This window comes from Rutidosis leptorrhynchoides, chromosome 2 (assembly GCF_046630445.1).
Source record: "Rutidosis leptorrhynchoides isolate AG116_Rl617_1_P2 chromosome 2, CSIRO_AGI_Rlap_v1, whole genome shotgun sequence".
Classification (NCBI taxonomy): Eukaryota; Viridiplantae; Streptophyta; class Magnoliopsida; order Asterales; family Asteraceae; genus Rutidosis; species Rutidosis leptorrhynchoides.
Window position 1 is genome coordinate 158,679,471 of NC_092334.1, and position 20,603 is coordinate 158,700,073.

Genomic DNA, 20,603 nt, shown 5'->3' on the forward strand with positions numbered 1-20,603 from the left:
TAATTCCAACCCCGATGAACTTTATATGTATCGTCAACCCCCGAAGTCCTTCAGTTGTAACAATGACCCGGGAACCTCTAAACCACCAGGTTTTTCTAAACCAATGTGGAAAACGACGGCTCGTATTAGGGGAACATCATATATCCCTAGAAACTTGGCAAAATGAACCAAAACCGAAGAAGAAGAAACAAGCGAGTCGGAATAAGATAGTTGTATTCGTGTGGTGTAATATATGTAATATAGTGAGCTTATGCTTTATGATATATGTAAAAATTGCTTGTATTAATAAGTATTTTTTTTATGAATCTAACTCTTGTCTATTTTACAGTATAAAAACACAAAATGGATAGACAACCCAATATTTTAAGAGACCTACCTGGAGACATGATTGATGAAATCTTGTCTAGAGTCGGTCAGAATTCTTCGGCACAACTATTTAAGGCGAGATCAGTTTGTAAGACATTCGAAGAACGTTCCAAGAATGCCTTGGTTTATAAAAGGCTTTCGTTCGAAAGATGGGGGATATCACATTGGGAAATCCATAAGTTACGATGTGTTTACTTTGACGCATATATTGCGGGGAACCCAAATGCTATTTTACGCAATGGGTTAAGAAATTATTTTGACTCAATATATCCGAATATTGGACTTCGTGATTTAGAAAAAGCGGCTAACATGTAACATAAAGAAGCATGTTATGCTTACGGATTAGTAATGTTCACTTCTCACCAAAGTGAGAACAAGAACATTGGGCTACAACTATTAAACAAAACGTTCCCACAAGTGACGGAGTCGGTAATTGGGGTAAGAAATGAGGTTTTTAGATTGTTACGGGACTGTTGGACATTACGTAACCCTCGTCCCTTTGACGACGTTACAACACGCTGTCTTATCAACGGCCATAACGGTTATGTTCCACAAGACCAAGGATGGGAAGTAGTCCTAGTAAAACCAGAATGCATGACTTGTTTCTGGACGTATGAATTACGTGTCTTTATTGCCTTTGCTGAACGACTTGTGTACTAGCTAGAATTATCTTCACAACCATCTTGTATCAAATTTATTGTGTGCTATATTTCATGCTATATGTAAAATAAGCGGTATTGTAAGTTTGTAAAATATTGTGTAAAAGTTTGAACGCGAAATATTATTATAATCAGTTTTTCATATAGAATTGTAGTAGTTAAATTGTATATTAGCTACTAAGTATGAACTTAACGGGTAGGTACTACCCGAATTTAAACTTATAAAACGCTAATATGAAGAAAAAGCTTTTATAAATGAGTTCATATTATGCTACGAAATACTATTAACTACTCTTAATATTCTGTATGATTAACTTGTTTCATTTGACTATTTGAAGGAAATGGCACTGACTACTCGACAAACCTTGAATATGAGCGAAGAGGAATTTCGTGCCTTTCTTGCTTCAAACATAGCCACAGTACAGGCTGCGCTACATACCAACAATAACCTTGGATCTAGCAGTACAGGAAATCGTGTAGGATGTACCTACAAAGAATTCACTGCCTGCAAACCTTTGGAATTTGATGGAACCGAAGGACCGATCGGATTGAAACGGTGGACCGAGAAGGTCGAATCGGTGTTTGCCATAAGTAAGTGTACTGAAGAGGACAAAGTGAAGTACGCTACGCATACCTTCACAGGTTCTGCGTTAACATGGTGGAATACCTATCTAGAGCAAGTGGGACAAGATGATGCGTATGCACTACCGTGGTCAGCATTCAAGCACTTGATGAACGAGAAGAACCGTCCCAGAACCGAGGTTAATAAGCTCAAGACAGAACTTAGAGGGTTACGAACCCAAGGATTTGATATTACGTACGAAAGACGATTCACAGAATTGTGCCTATTGTGTCCGGGAGCATTCGAAGATGAGGAAGAGAAGATCGACGCGTTTGTGAAAGGATTACCGGAAAGAATGCAAGAAGATATAAGTTCACACGAGCCCGCCTCCATACAACAGGAATGTAGAATGGCTCACAAACTAGTGAACCAGATTGAAGAAAGAATTAAAGAACAGACTGCTGAAGAGGCCAATGTGAAGCAAGCCAAAAGAAAGTGGGAGGAAAACGGTGATAAGAATCACCAATACAACAACAACAGCAATTACAACAATAATCGCAACAATTATCCCAACAATCGCAACATCAATCGCAACTACAACAAACGGCCCAACAACAACAACAACAACAACAACAACAACTACAACAATCATCCCAACAACAATAATAACCGCAACAACAATAACAACAATCAGAAGCAGCTACGCCAAAGGTGTGAAAAGTATCACTCGGGGTTCTGCACCAAATTTTGCAACAAGTGTAAAAGAAATGGTCATAGCGCGGCGAAGTGTGAGGTCTACGGACCAGGGGTTAATAGAACGAAAGGAACAAATGGTGTCGGAACGAGTAATGGCGGAGCAAGTAGTGTCGGAGCAAGTTATGCCAATGTAGTTTGTTATAAATGTCGAAAACCGGGCCACATTATTAGAAATTGCTCGAACCAGGAGAACACGAATGGACAAGGCCGCAGAAGAGTTTTCAATATTAATGCGGCAGAGGCACAGGAAGACCCGGAGCTTGTTACGGGTATGTTTCTTATTGACAATAAATCTGCTTACGTTTTATTTGATTCGGGTGCGGATATAAGCTATATGAGTAGAGATTTTTGTGCTAAATTAAGTTGTCCATTAACACCTTTGGATAGTAAATTTTTACTCGAATTAGCAAATGGTAAATTAATTTCAGCAGATAATATATGTCGGAATCGAGAAATTAAATTGGTTAGCAAAACAATTAAGATTGATTTGATACCAGTAGAGTTAGGGAGTTTTGATGTGATAATCGGTATGGACTGGTTGAAAGAAGTGAAAGCAGAGATCGTTTGTTACAAAAATGCAATTCGCATTATACGAGAAAAAGGAAAACCCTTAATGGTGTACGGAGAAAAGGGCAACACGAAGCTACATCTTATTAGTAATTTGATGGCACAAAAACTAATAAGAAAAGGTTGCTATGCTGTTCTAGCACACGTCGAGAAAGTACAAACTGAAGAAAAGAGCATCAATGATGTTCCCATTGCAAAAGAATTTCCCGATGTATTTCCGAAAGAATTATCGGGATTACCCCCACATCGATCCGTTGAATTTCAAATAGATCTTGTACCAGGAGCTGCACCAATAGCTCGTGCTCCTTACAGACTCGCACCCAGTGAGATGAAAGAACTGCAAAGCCAATTACAAGAACTTTTAGAGCGTGGTTTCATTCGACCAAGCACATCACCGTGGGGAGCTCCTGTTTTGTTTGTCAAGAAGAAAGATGGTACATTCAGGTTGTGTATCGACTACCGAGAGTTGAACAAACTTACCATCAAGAACCGCTACCCACTACCGAGAATCGACGACTTATTTGATCAACTACAAGGCTCGTCTGTTTATTCAAAGATTGACTTACGTTCCGGGTATCATCAAATGCGGGTGAAAGAAGATGATATTCCAAAGACTGCTTTCAGAACACGTTACGGTCATTATGAGTTTATGGTCATGCCGTTTGGTTTAACTAATGCACCAGCTGTGTTCATGGACCTTATGAACTGAGTGTGTGGACCATACCTTGACAAGTTTGTCATTGTTTTCATTGATGACATACTTATTTACTCAAAGAATGACCAAGAACACGATGAACATTTGAGAAAGGTGTTAGAAGTATTGAGGAAGGAAGAATTGTACGCTAAGTTTTCAAAGTGTGCATTTTGGTTGGAAGAAGTTCAATTCCTCGGTCACATAGTGAACAAAGAAGGTATTAAGGTGGATCCGGCAAAGATAGAAACTATTGAAAAGTGGGAAACCCCGAAAACTCCGAAACACATACGCCAGTTTTTAGGACTAGCTGGTTACTACAGAAGGTTCATCGAAGACTTTTCCAGAATAGCAAAACCCTTGACTGCATTAACGCATAAAGGGAAGAAATTTGAATGGAATGATGAACAAGAGAAATCGTTCCAGTTATTGAAGAAAAAGCTAACTACGACACCTATATTGTCATTGCCTGAAGGGAATGATGATTTTGTGATTTATTGTGACGCATCAAAGCAAGGTCTCGGTTGTGTATTAATGCAACGGACGAAGGTGATTGCTTATGCGTCTAGACAATTGAAGATTCACGAGCAAAATTATACGACGCATGATTTGGAATTAGGCGCGGTTATTTTTGCATTAAAGACTTGGAGGCACTACTTATATGGGGTCAAAAGTATTATATATACCGACCACAAAAGTCTTCAACACATATTTAATCAGAAACAACTGAATATGAGGCAGCGTAGGTGGATTGAATTGTTGAATGATTACGACTTTGAGATTCGTTACCACCCGGGGAAGGTAAATGTGGTAGCCGATGCCTTGAGCAGGAAGGACAGAGAACCCATTCGAGTAAAATCTATGAATATAATGATTCATAATAACCTTACTACTCAAATAAAGGAGGCGCAACAAGGAGTTTTAAAAGAGGGAAATTTAAAGGATGAAATACCCAAAGGATCGGAGAAGCATCTTAATATTCGGGAAGACGGAACCCGGTATTGGGCTGAAAGGATTTGGGTACCAAAATTTGGAGATATGAGAGAAATGGTACTTAGAGAAGCTCATAAAACCAGATACTCAATACATCCTGGAACGGGGAAGATGTACAAGGATCTCAAGAAACATTTTTGGTGGCTGGGTATGAAAGCCGATGTTGCTAAATACATAAGAGAATGTTTGACGTGTTCTAAGGTCAAAGCTGAGCATCAGAAACCATCAGTTCTACTTCAACAACCCGAAATCCCGGAATGGAAATGGGAAAATATTACCATGGATTTCATCACTAAATTGCCAAGGACTGCAAGTGGTTTTGATACTATTTGGGTAATAGTTGATCGTCTCACCAAATCAGCACACTTCCTGCCAATAAGAGAAGATGACAAGATGGAGAAGTTAGCACGACTGTATTTGAAGGAAGTCGTCTCCAGACATGGAATACCAATCTCTATTATCTCTGATAGGGATGGCAGATTTATTTCAAGATTCTGGCAGACATTACAGCAAGCATTAGGAACTCGTCTAGACATGAGTACTGCCTATCATCCACAAACTGATGGGCAGAGCGAAAGGACGATACAAACGCTTGAAGACATGCTACGAGCATGTGTTATTGATTTTGGAAACAGTTGGGATCGACATCTACCGTTAGCAGAATTTTCCTACAACAACAGCTACCATTCAAGCATTGAGATGGCGCCGTTTGAAGCACTTTATGGTAGAAAGTGCAGGTCTCCGATTAGTTGGAGTGAAGTGGGGGATAGACAGATTACGGGTCTGGAGATAATACAAGAAACTACCGAGAAGATCATCCAAATTCAACAACGGTTGAAAACCGCCCAAAGTCGACAAAAGAGCTACGCTGACATTAAAAGAAAAGATATAGAATTTGAAATTGGAGAGATGGTAATGCTTAAAGTTGCACCTTGGAAAGGCGTTGTTCAATTTGGTAAACGAGGGAAATTAAATCCAAGGTATATTGGACCATTCAAGATTATTGATCGTGTCGGACCAGTAGCGTACCGACTTGAGTTACCTCAACAACTCGCGGCTGTACATAACACTTTCCACGTCTGGAATTTGAAGAAATGTTTTGCTAAAGAAGATCTCACTATTCCATTAGATGAAATCCAAATCAACGAAAAACTTCAATTCATCGAAGAACCCGTCGAAATAATGGATCGTGAGGTTAAAAGACTTAAGCAAAACAAGATACCAATTGTTAAGGTTTGATGGAATGCTCATAGAGGACCCGAGTTCACCTGGGAACGAAAAGATCAGATGAAGAAGAAATACCCGCGTTTATTTCCAGAAGATACGTCAACACCTCTAACTGTTTAAAATTTCGGGACGAAATTTATTTAACGGGTAGGTACTGTAGTGACCCGAACTTTTCCATGTTTATATATATATTTAATGAAATTGTTATTTACATGATTAAGTGTTTCTAACATGTTAAGCAATCAAACTTGTTAAGACTTGATTAATTGAAATAGGTTTCATATAGACAATTGACCACCCAAGTTGACCGGTGATTCACGAACGTTAAAACTTGTAAAAACTATACGATGACATATATATGGTTATATATATAGTTAACATGATTTTATTATAAGTATGTATCTCATTAGGTATTTTAACAATGAGTTATATACATAAAAATGAGACTATTAATTTAAGAAACTCGAAAACGATATATATAACGATTATCGTTATAACAACGTCTTACTAGGTACATATGAATCATATTAAGATATTGATACACTTGGTTAATTATGTTAAATGATAAGTAAATATATTAATATGTGTATTAACAATGAAATACATATGTAAAAATAAGACTACTAACTTAATGATTTCGAAACGAGACATATATGTAACGATTATCGTTGTAACGACATTTAACTGTATATATATCATACTAAGATATATTATATATCATAATATCATGATAATATAACAATTTAACATCTCATTTGTTATAATAAATAATGGGTTAACAACATTCAACAAGATCGTTAACCTAAAGGTTTCAAAACAACATTTACATGTAACGACTAACGATGACTTAACGACTCAGTTAAAATGTATATACATGTAGTGTTTTAATATGTATTTATACACTTTTGAAAGACTTCAATACACTTATCAAAATACTTCTACTTAACAAAAATGCTTACAATTACATCCTCGTTCAGTTTCATCAACAATTCTACTCGTATGCACCCGTATTCGTACTCGTACAATACACAACTTTTAGATGTATGTACTATTGGTATATACACTCCAATGATCAGCTCTTAGCAGCCCATGTGAGTCACCTAACACACGTGGGAACCATCATTTGGCAACTAGCATGAAATATCTCATAAAATTACAAAAATATGAGTAATCATTCATGACTTATTTACATGAAAACAAAATTACATATCCTTTATACCTAATCCATACACCAACGACCAAAAACACCTACAAACACTTTCATTCTTCAATTTTCTTCATCTAATTGATCTCTCTCAAGTTCTATCTTCAAGTTCTAAGTGTTCTTCATAAATTCTACAAGTTCTAGTTACATAAAATCAAGAATACTTTCAAGTTTGTTAGCTCACTTCCAATCTTGTAAGGTGATCATCCAACCTCAAGAAATCTTTGTTTCTTACAGTAGGTTATTATTCTAATACAAGGTAATAATCATATTCAAACTTTGGTTCAATTTCTATAACTATAACAATCTTATTTCAAGTGATGATCTTACTTGAACTTGTTTTCGTGTCATGATTCTGCTTCAAGAACTTCGAGCCATCCAAGGATCCGTTGAAGCTAGATCCATTTTTCTATTTTCCAGTAGGTTTATCAAGGAACTTAAGGTAGTAATTATGTTCATAACATCATTCGATTCATACATATAAAGCTATCTTATTCGAAGGTTTAAACTTGTAATCACTAGAACATAGTTTAGTTAATTCTAAACTTGTTCGCAAACAAAAGTTAATCCTTCTAACTTGACTTTTAAAATCAACAAAAAACATGTTCTATATCTATATGATATGCTAACTTAATGATTTAAAACCTGGAAACACGAAAAATATCGTAAAACCGGATTTACGCCGTCGTAGTAACACCGCGGGCTGTTTTTGGGTTAGTTAATTAAAATCTATGATAAATTTTGATTTAAAAGTTGTTATTCTGGGAAAATGATTTTTATTATGAACATGAAACTATATCCAAAAATTATGGTTAAACTCAAAGTGGAAGTATGTTTTCTAAAATGGTCATCTAGACGTCGTTCTTTCGACTGAAATGACTACCTTTACAAAAACAACTTGTAACTTATTTTTCCGACTATAAACCTATACTTTTTCTGTTTAGATTCATAAAATAGAGTTCAATATGAAACCATAGCAATTTGATTCACTCAAAACGGATTTAAAATGAAGAAGTTATGGGTAAAACAAGATTGGATAATTTTTCTCATTTTAGCTACGTGAAAATTGGTAACAAATCTATTCCAACCATAACTTAATAAACTTGTATTGTATATTATGTAATCTTGAGATACCATAGACACGTATACAATGTTTCGACCTATCATGTCGACACATCTATATATATTTCGGAACAACCATAGACACTCTATATGTGAATGTTGGAGTTAGCTATACAGGGTTGAGGTTGATTCCAAAATATATATAGTTTGAGTTGTGATCAATACTGAGATACGTATACACTGGGTCGTGGATTGATTCAAGATAATATTTATCAATTTATTTCTGTACATCTAACTGTGGACAACTAGTTGTAGGTTACTAACGAGGACAGCTGACTTAATAAACTTAAAACATCAAAATATATTAAAAGTGTTGTAAATGTATTTTGAACATACTTTGATATATATGTATATATTGTTATAGGTTCGTGAATCAACCAGTGGCCAAGTCTTACTTCCCGACGAAGTAAAAATCTGTGAAAGTGAGTTATAGTCCCACTTTTAAAATCTAATATTTTTGGGATGAGAATACATGCAGGTTTTATAAATGATTTACAAAATAGACACAAGTACGTGAAACTACATTCTATGGTTGAATTATCGAAATCGAATATGCCCCTTTTTATTAAGTCTGGTAATCTAAGAATTAGGGAACAGACACCCTAATTGACGCGAATCCTAAAGATAGATCTATTGGGCCTAACAAACCCCATCCAAAGTACCGGATGCTTTAGTACTTCGAAATTTATATCATATCCTAAGGGTGTCCTGGAATGATGGGGATATTCTTATATATGCATCTTGTTAATGTCGGTTACCAGGTGTTCACCATATGAATGATTTTTATCTCTATGTATGGGATGCGTATTGAAATATGAAATCTTGTGGTCTATTATTTTGATTTGATATATATAGGTTAAACCTATAGCTCACCAACATTTTTGTTGACGTTTTAAGCATGTTTATTCTCAGGTGATTATTAAGAGCTTCCGCTGTCGCATACTTAAATAAGGACGAGATTTGGAGTCCATGCTTGTATGATATTGTGTAAAAACTGCATTCAAGAAACTTATTTTGTTGTAACATATTTGTATTGTAAACCATTATGTAATGGTCGTGTGTAAACATGATATTTTAGATTATCATTATTTGATAATCTACGTAAAGATTTTTAAACCTTTATTGATGAAATAAAGGTTATGGTTTGTTTTTAAATGAATGCAGTCTTTGAAAAACGTCTCATATAGAGGTCAAAACCTCGCAACGAAATCAATTAATATGGAACGTTTTTAATCAATAAGAACGGGACATTTCAAATATGATCGTATGTCAACTTATACTTTCTACCCTTAGAAAGTTAAAAAGTGGATTTAGGCCCCACTCTTACTATAAAAAAAAATTCATGATAGGTCAGATCATGTTGATATTAGAAGAAAAGACAAGTTAGAATGAGATTCGGTAAGTGTAAAGGAGACTCGGTATTGTAGTGACCCGAACTTTTTCATGTATATATATATTAATTGAGATTGATATTTACATGATTAAATGTTTCCAATATGTTAAGCAATCAAACTTGTTAAGACTTGATTAATTAAAATATGTTTCATATAGACAATTGACCACCCAAGTTGACCGGTGATTCACGAACGTTAAAACTTGTAAAAACTATATGATGACATATATATGGATATATATATAGTTAACATGATACTATGATAAGTAAACATATCATTAAGTATATTAACAATGAACTACATATGTAAAAACAAGACTACTAACTTAATGATTTTTAAACGAGACATATATGTAACGATTATCGTTGTAAAGACATTTAATGTATATATATCATATTAAGAGATATTCATACATGATAATATCATAATAATATAATAATTTAAAATCTCATTTGATATTATAAACATTGGGTTAACAACATTTAACAAGATCGTTAACCTAAAGGTTTCAAAACAACACTTACATGTAACGACTAACGATGACTTAACGACTCAGTTAAAATGTATATACATGTAGTGTTTTAATATGTATTTATACACTTTTGAAAGACTTCAATACACTTATCAAAATACTTCTACTTAACAAAAATGCTTACAATTACATCCTCGTTCAGTTTTATCAACAATTCTACTCGTATGCACCCGTATTCGTACTCGTACAATACACAGCTTTTAGATGTATGTACTATTGGTATATACACTCCAATGATCAGCTCTTAGCAGCCCATGTGAGTCACCTAACACATGTGGGAACCATCATTTGGCAACTAGCATGAAATATCTTATAAAATTACAAAAATATGAGTAATCATTCATGACTTATTTACATGAAAACAAAATTACATATCCTTTATATCTAATCCATACACCAACGACCAAAAACACCTACAAACACTTTCATTCTTCAATTTTCTTCATCTAATTGATCTCTCTCAAGTTCTATCTTCAAGTTCTAAGTGTTCTTCATAAATTCCAAAAGTTCTAGTTTCATAAAATCAAGAATACTTTCAAGTTTGCTAGCTCACTTCCAATCTTGTAAGGTGATCATCCAACCTCAAGAAATCTTTGTTTCTTACAGTAGGTTATCATTCTAATACAAGGTAATAATCATATTCAAACTTTGGTTCAATTTCTATAACTATAACAATCTTATTTCAAGTGATGATCTTACTTGAACTTGTTTTCGTGTCATGATTCTGCTTCAAGAATTCGAGCCATCCAAGGATCTGTTGAAGCTAGATCCATTTTTCTCTTTTCCAGTAGGTTTATCCAAGGAACTTAAGGTAGTAATGATGTTCATAACATCATTCAATTCATACATATAAAGCTATCTTATTCGAACGTTTAAACTTGTAATCACTAGAACATAGTTTAGTTAATTCTAAATTTGTTCGCAAACAAAAGTTAATCCTTCTAACTTGACTTTTAAAATCAACTAAACACATGTTCTATATCTATATGATATGCTAACTTAATGATTTAAAACCTGGAAACACGAAAAACACCGTAAAACCGGATTTACGCCGTCGTAGTAACACCGCGGGCTGTTTTGGGTTAGTTAATTAAAAACTATGATAAACTTTGATTTAAAAGTTTTTATTCTGAGAAAATGATTTTTATTATGAACATGAAACTATATCCAAATATTATGGTTAAACTCAAAGTGGAAGTATGTTTTCTAAAATGGTCATCTAGACGTCGTTCTTTCGACTGAAATGACTACCTTTACAAAAATGACTTGTAACTTATTTTTCCGACTATAAACCTATACTTTTTCTGTTTAGATTCATAAAATAGAGTTCAATATGAAACCATAGCAATTTGATTCACTCAAAACGGATTTAAAATGAAGAAGTTATGGGTAAAACAAGATTGGATAATTTTTCACATTTTAGCTACGTGAAAATTGGTAACAAATCTATTCCAACCATAACTTAATCAACTTGTATTGTATATTATGTAATCTTGAGATACCATAGACACGTATACAATGTTTCGACCTATCATGTCGACACATCTATATATATTTCGGAACAACCATAGACACTCTATATGTGAATGTTGGAGTTAGCTATACAGGGTTGAGGTTGATTCCAAAATATATATAGTTTGAGTTGTGATCAATACTGAGATACGTATACACTGGGTCGTGGATTGATTCAAGATAATATTTATCGATTTATTTCTGTACATCTAACTGTGGACAACTAGTTGTAGGTTACTAACGAGGACAGCTGACTTAATAAACTTAAAACATCAAAATATATTAAAAGTGTTGTAAATATATTTTGAACATACTTTGATATATATGTATATATTGTTATAGGTTCGTGAATCAACCAGTGGCCAAGTCTTACTTCCCGACGAAGTAAAAATCTGTGAAAGTGAGTTATAGTCCCACTTTTAAAATCTAATATTTTTGGGATGAGAATACATGCAGGTTTTATAAATGATTTACAAAATAGACACAAGTACGTGAAACTACATTCTATGGTTGAATTATCGAAATCGAATATGCCCTTTTTTATTAAGTCTGGTAATCTAAGAATTAGGGAACAGACACCCTAATTGACGCGAATCCTAAAGATAGATCTATTGGGCCTAACAAACCCCATCCAAAGTACCGGATGCTTTAGTACTTCGAAATTTATATCATATCCGAAGGGTGTCCCGGAATGATGGGGATATTCTTATATATGCATCTTGTTAATGTCGGTTACCAGGTGTTCACCATATGAATGATTTTTATCTCTATGTATGGGATGTGTATTGAAATATGAAATCTTGTGGTCTATTATTATGATTTGATATATATAGGTTAAACCTATAACTCACCAACATTTTTGTTGACGTTTTAAGCATGTTTATTCTCAGGTGATTATTAAGAGCTTCCGCTGTCGCATACTTAAATAAGGACAAGATTTGGAGTCCATGTTTGTATGATATTGTGTAAAAACTGCATTCAAGAAACTTATTTTGTTGTAACATATTTGTATTGTAAACCATTATGTAATGGTCGTGTGTAAACAGGATATTTTAGATTATCATTATTTGATAATCTACGTAAAGCTTTTTAAACCTTTATTGATGAAATAAAGGTTATGGTTTGTTTTAAAATGAATGCAGTCTTTGAAAAACGTCTCATATAGAGGTCAAAACCTCGCAACGAAATCAATTAATATGGAACGTTTTTAATCAATAAGAACGGGACATTTCAGGTATGAGAGAGAATCAATAAGATTTACATTCCACAGCTTCTAGAACTCAGTTACAATGCAATGGCTATCTAATTAGGACTACTTAGGTTCCTTATATAGCCCTCTTCTAAGGAACCATCATTTAAGCTTATTTCACATTAACGCTATACAACTTCGGGGTCCTATTTCACATTAACCCTTAGTGTTAAATGTGAACTTTACATTATAAACCTATTTAAAATAACTAAAGGAACTTTGTTTCTCTGAAGTGAACTTTGGATTTGAATCCCTTAAGATTCTCATATCTTCGTATGTTCACTCTTGTCTTTAGATGACTTTTCAATCTTGTGAGAATGTATTTAACAATCTCATTATCTTCAGTTGAATAGTAGTTATTGATCAATCTCCATCTAAAATATTTGAAAGCATACATCAACGTCCCGTCTGAGTATCTTCTGATATCTGAGACTCTGATGAAGATCTTTGTATAATGAGAATTGACAAATGTAAATCCATATGGACAGTCACTCACTTCAAGTAAGGACATATATCTTAGCTCTTCGATTACTTGATTTGGCAGCTTTTTGTGTCCAGATTCTAACCCCGTCTGAAAATCGTGAACAGACATCCATCTCATCGAGTCAAGAATAAATCTGTAGACTGCCTTCATTGCAATAGCATGATAAGTTGTTGCAGATTCATTCAAGTCAATCAAGTAATTGTAGATGAAAATAATATCGTCCATCTTCAGTTTATCAAAATCTGCTTCAGAGAACTGATAATCCTCACCATCCATTCTTGTTACCTGAAACACTGGCATCTTCACTCCATCCTTATTAATCATCAAAACCTTATTTATGCTTTTGATCTCTGAATTCCGCTACTCTTGAAGTTTTTCTTCATTCTTCAATTTAAATTTGTTGCGAACACTCGGATAAGCTTTGAGATATTCTGGATTCTTATGATATTTCCATGCACCCAGAACACTCATTGATGCAGAAAGGACCAGATCAGAATCACCATAGATTCTATATGCTTGTTGTTCAATGAATGGTGAACGAAGAATCATCTTCTCTTCTTCCTCACTTAGTTGGAAATCAGCATCACGCTCAAGAAAAATCTCTGCAATTTGAAATGGAACATTCAGATCAGGAGGAGTCGTAGTATCTTCCTTGCCGTTAGAGAAAATCTCCTTTTCAAAGTGTATCCCAAATTCATCAGTTGGAGATGACAAGTTAACAAATTGATGATCATTGAATTCATTGGCGACACTCGACGACCCCTTCAAAATATCTTCAATATTATCAAAGTTTTGATTGTCCTCTTGAGTTGACTTATTCTCTACTTGATCTGCTGAATCCATAATCATAAGCATCCCTGAGTCACCCTCTCTCTGACCTTCCGATTCATCTAGCAAAATTTCACACTGGATTTCTTCAATTTCATCACTTTTAGAATCAGATATATCAACAGCATCTTGATCCTTATGTTGATTAGATGCACCAGTTTCATAAGTTGATCTTTGAAAACCACTGGACCGATAACCACTTTGTCTATTCCCTCCCTCATGAAGATTGTCGGGATCGAAATTATCATGATGAGGCATGTGAATTGGTCCAGGTGAATTGCATAGAGATAAAGGATATACTATCCTTGCTTGCTCAAGATAAATCATCATAGTCTCGTAAACTTCATCAAGATCAGTTCGTTTAGCAAACTCAGCAAGATATAGTTCTTCTACCTCATTGTCAGAGAGATATCTTAATCCATATCTATTCCAAATCCGAGAAGGTGACCCAGTTGGTGAAACAACGGTATAACCACGAACAACATCAGCATCAGCAGCAACTGTTGAAGGAGATGTCAGTGGAAGTGTTTGATTTTTCGTGAGGGCAGGTAAGGATATACGTGCGGTATTATTCTTATATGTAGGGATGTACATACTACTAGTCATATTCGTGATATCCCCTTCTGATGGAGATTGGGCAACAACCGGAATTGTCGTCGGCGAAGTTTCTTTCGAAGCATCCGCCTCCATGACTTTAGTCTCATGGGACTCTGACAAAGTAGTAGAACTACCCGTCGATTTAGATCTCACAGAGATATTTCTATCTCTGACTCCTGAAATCATTGATATACCATGAGGTGGTACATCTCTTCCAGTTAACGACTCTTCCTCCAGACCCTGAGATTCAGAATCCGGAAGAGAAGTGGTTTGAACCAATGGATCACTTTCATGAACCAAGGGATCAGTCTGCTGGAAGTCTGAAAAATATCCCGAAGGATTTTCATGTTGACTCGTTTCCATGGGACGCGGTAGATCTCCCTCATCAAGATAAGCCGGACCTCGAGGCCCTATTGTATGTTGAGGCACAGGAGGATTTCCAGCCGATACGCAGGGTGCATTTTCAAGACTTTTTGGCTCCCCTTCAGCCATTCTAGACTTCAATGATTAAGTTTCCTCAATCGATTGAGTCAACGCAGACTTTACTGCAGAGGAAGACTTTACTTCCTTAGATGCCGAAGCATCTTGCTGTGTAGGATTTATTATTAAGCCCTGTTTAGATTGGATGGGCTTATTGGTCTTTTTACCATCCGTGCGTTTAGCTGTCTTGCCTACCGAAGCTTGCGCTTCATTTAGCGTAGGGCTTACTGTTATTATTGGATGTGATACAGAGATGGGTGAGGGTGACCTAATCGGTTCTAGGTCTCGGTCCGTATCACCAATGGTTGGAGTAACTGTTTGGCGGACGATAGGTGTCGAAGTCTAAGATCTAGTTACTCGTTGGGTTGGCGGAGTCTGAATCATCTCATCAGGCATAAATCGAGTTATCTTAGGAGAATGTTCAGGAGATGATTCAGTTACTGAAGAATCAGTGTCACTGCTCACTTCGGGTGTTGTTGAAAGGGTTGGTTCAATCCTAGATGATCTAGGTTCCCTGATCCTCACGGGTTGAGTATGGTGTGCTACCCTAGAACGTTTGAGGTTCACCCTAAGTGAAGGATTAGCTGGCCCGGGTGGTTGTACTACAGGTTCCTCTACAACCTCTGGGGCTGGAACCGCGGCGGGTTCAACTTGTGCTTGTTGTACCGGGTTCGAAAGAGGTATTCCTACAGCCTCAAAATATGAACGCATTCAAGCGTCTTGGGGTGCAGCTAGCCCTACAAGCCAATTTGGAATTGGAGTAGTGAATTGATTGTCAGATACCATTAGGGTATTCATCTTCAGCTCCCCAAATCTTTTCATCTGTAATCCATGTGTACCTGGTACAAATATATTTGCATTTCTGCAAGCATTTATAGCATCATGGATAAAGATACAGAAAAACCTTTCATAAGGGATGTATGAACCCCTTGGCTTATCAACTTGAGCTTGAACCAAATCCCATAGTAGCTCTGCATAGTCAGGAGTCTCTACTCTTGTGAATGAGTAGAACAGCCTCAACATTGGCACCGTCAAGCTATCTGATCCACTCCTTATCATCAACAAGCATCTATCGATGATTGAGAAGATTACATACCACCTTGAGTGCAGGTATTTTTTTCTGAAACTTAGCAGGTGGAACATTGGTAGCTCCAACATAACCAAGATCAAAAATTGAAGACATCATCTGCTGAGTAGCAGGGAAAGCATGAGCATTTTGAATAAGAGGAAGCTGAAATATTCTCCTGAAATCCGCTTTTGTAATACTCCTCATCCCTTGAACTCCTCTTAGTTCAAATTTAAATCGAGCTTATGTACCCTCTAGATTTGCAGCAGTAGGTTGTGTAGCTTCCACAAACCTAATGGTTCTGTTCAGTAGCTCCAGATCTATCACAGGCACACTAGCAGTTGAGCTTAGAGCAGGCCACAGTGTATGCCTCTCTAGTATTGCAGTTCAGTAGTTGCAGGAAATGTTGGTTTCAGAGTTGATAAAGTGATTGTTCGCCATTTAGCTGTATAAATAAGAAATAGAAGACCACAAGATGTTTAACATAAAGCACATATCTCTATTCTTATTTGCCTTTGAAATCCTTTGTATTTTTCAAATTTTATCATTTTTATGGTTTTTCTAAGTTATAAAAATCATTTATTCCAAATATGAACAAGTAATTGACAAACATGACATTCATATGATATTCATTACAGTATAAAATCATCATGCAAAGCCAATTATATAACACAAAGAATCAGAACAACACTTAGTCAAATTTAAGCACAAATCAAGTAGATTCGGTAGTCATGAAAACTTGAGATTCTGTAACCAAATAAACTTGAGTTTTCATAGCAAAGACATAAATAAAGCATGCAAGATTTATCAAGTTGAAAATCACATTATTTTTAAAGTACCAATTTACAGACTCGGTAAAATGCCAAGAACAGATTCGGTATCTTCAAAAATCACACATAATCACCCAAACATGCATATTCAGTCTTATATCATGCAAAAATATGATCATAATCAATTAACAACTCAATCAAAGCAGAAAAGCATGTTAATCATTTGAACAGACACGGTACTGTTGTGACAACCCGGAAATTTCCAACCAAATTTAAACTTTAATCTTTATATGTTTCCGACACGATAAGCAATATTTGTTAAGTTAAATTTCAAGAATTTTAAACTATGTTCATACATTCATTCAACCTCGACCAAGTTCCAACGATTCACGAACCATTAAACGAATATGATTATATATGTATATGTGTATATATATTATAACTTGAAACGTAAACAAAATATTAGATTAAATACTTTATATGATTGTATCTGTTTCAAAATGTTTATCAATGGAATTAGAAGATAAGATCAAATGATTGAATTATCAGATATATTGAATTATGATTACAAGTCTCTGTTGAAAGGCCCACGTTGATTTGAAGAAATTTTTCCATTTTAACAATATTCGGAAAATGGTAAAGTGATTTATAAATAAGAACAAATTGTCAATCACTGAGAACTAGACAAAGGATAGTGGAAGATTGAATCTCATAAAGACTCGATTGATCTATTTAGTTTCAAACGTACAAAAACGTTTTCAGTTTAAAAAGAACTTTATTATTAAAACGTATATAACTTTTATAAATATCTAGAACCACTTTTGATAACTCATTATTTAACTAGTATGATAAAGATAACGATATTTATATTTTATTTTATTAAATATATATAACGATTTAAATTAATATTATATATATTTATACGCGTATTATACGTACCTAGTTTTATACTTTTACTATACTTAAACTTTACATTTACTTTATTTTTACTTTACTCATACTTTAATAATTCACTTTAATAATTCATACTTTAATAATTTACTTTAATAATTCATACTTTAATAATTCACTTTAATAATTCATACTTTAATAATTCACTTTAATAATTCATACTTTAATAATTCACTTTAATAATTCATACTTTAATAATTTACTTTAATAATTCAAAAATTTATTATAAATAGAATTCAATAGGTTTCATTATTTCATAGAAACTTGAAAATATTTTTCTCTAAACTCTCTCAATCGATTTACATATATATATTTACTCCGTATTATTTCAAGATATTATTAGTATACATAAAATATTACGACGGAGTGCTGTCCGAGTGATTTCGAAATTGTTTTTCGAGTAGGATAGGATTAAGGAAATTATGGGTTATAGCTATGGAGGTGATTGAGTATGGTTCATGGGTATGCAAGTGAGGTCAATATAGTATTTTTCATTTCCGTTGCGTCTACGTACCTTTCCTGCAATATTGAATCTCAATATTGATACGTGAGTACTCATAATTTAACTTTTACATATTAATAGTGTATCCATGACTAGTGCTCGAGTATTTAGGATTATGCATGCCTGTACTTTTGATATTGCCCTTAGACAGGTTAGGTTGAATCTTGAATTAGTTACACTTGCGGTTGAGATAAGGTATAAGATATGCATGTCCTTGGAAAGCTAGCGAAAAATTAAGAACTTTTCCTTTAGATATCGAATGGTTTCGATGAACAGATTAGAAGTTATAATCAATTGAATTTTCGATATTTTTATTAAAAATGATTATTATTATCGTCGTTCTAGTTTTATCTTATTATTATCATTATTATTAACTTTATCAATAAAAGGGATTTATCATTAAAAATTGTTATATTTTTTTTATTATTACTATCGTTATTATCGTTAAAGTTATAATTAGTATTATTATTATTATTATTATTATTATTATTATTGTTATTATTATTATTATTAGTATTATTATTATTATTATCATTATTAATATATATATCATTATTTAAAAATGGTTATTGTTATTGTTATTATTATTAATTATTATTACTATATTATCATTAAGATAATTATTAGTATTATTGTTAATAATGTTATAGTAACTATCATTATTAATATTAGTGTAATTAAAACAAATATTTGTAACACCTAATTATTTTGATTACTATTATTATCATTATTATGAACACGATATAAAAGACGATTAAAAGCTATTAAACGAAACGATTAGGAAATAATGAGTAAGAGTATCATGATGAAATTAAAATATTATAAGATATTGATTTAGATAAAATTATAGTTCTTATTATTTTTATCATTACTATTATTATTAAAAGTATCGTTAGTATTCAAACTATAATTTTAACAAAAATTATCATTTTAATAGAAATGTCATTGTTACTGTAAAATATCATTATTATTATCATTTTTAAATAGAATTATTATTTTAAAGATAATATTAAAAATTATCGTAAATATTAAAGTTATCATAATTAGAATTATCGTTTTATCATAATGTCATCTATGTAATTATAAATATTGATATTTTTATAATAATAATTATTATTACAAAATAATACAACTTTTACTTACTATCATTATAGATATTATTTTATCAAATAAATATGTGATACAAACATATTTTACTACGTGTAATAACTTACTTTAATAATACCTATCATATTATCTTTATGATATTAAATGAACCCTATAAATTTTATTACTTAATATATATATATATAAGTATATTTTATTATATAAATTTAATATAAAATTTTATTTATTAATAAATAAATTATATTATTTACTCTAATAAATCTTTTAAAAATATTTAAAAATATAAAATGACGATATTTAAACTATATATTAATCATGTATAGATTTTTGGAAATTATTTTGAGTCAAATTTACTTTTGTTGACTTTTGCATATTAGTCTCGAGCATTAGGATTGTGGTACACTATGACTTGACCTAATTTGTTAGACAAATATTGACTAACACATAAATATATATAATTAATTTAGGTTCGTGAATTCGAGGCCAACCTTGCACTTGTTCAATGACGTTATATGTATTTTTACTACGAAATACAGTATGGTGAGTTTCATTTGCCCTTTTTACTCTTTACGTTTTTGGGCTGAGAATACATGCAAATGTTTTACTAACTATTTTACAATATTTATATGCGTGAGTTTCATTTGCCTTTTTACCCTTTATATTTTTGGGACTGAGAATACATGCGCTTTTATAATTGTTTGACGAAATAGACACAAGTAATTGAAACTACATTCTATGGTTGAATTATCGAAATCGAATATGCCCCTTTTAATTAAAGTGGTGTAATCTAAGAATTAGGGAACAGACACCCTAATTGACGCGAATCCTAAAGATAGATCTATTGGGCCTAACAAACCCCATCCAAAGTACCGGATGCTTTAGTACTTTGAAATTTATATCATGTCCGAAGGAGGATCCCGGAATGATAGGGAATATTCTTATATGTATTTAGTTAATGTCGGTTACCAGGTGTTCACCATATGA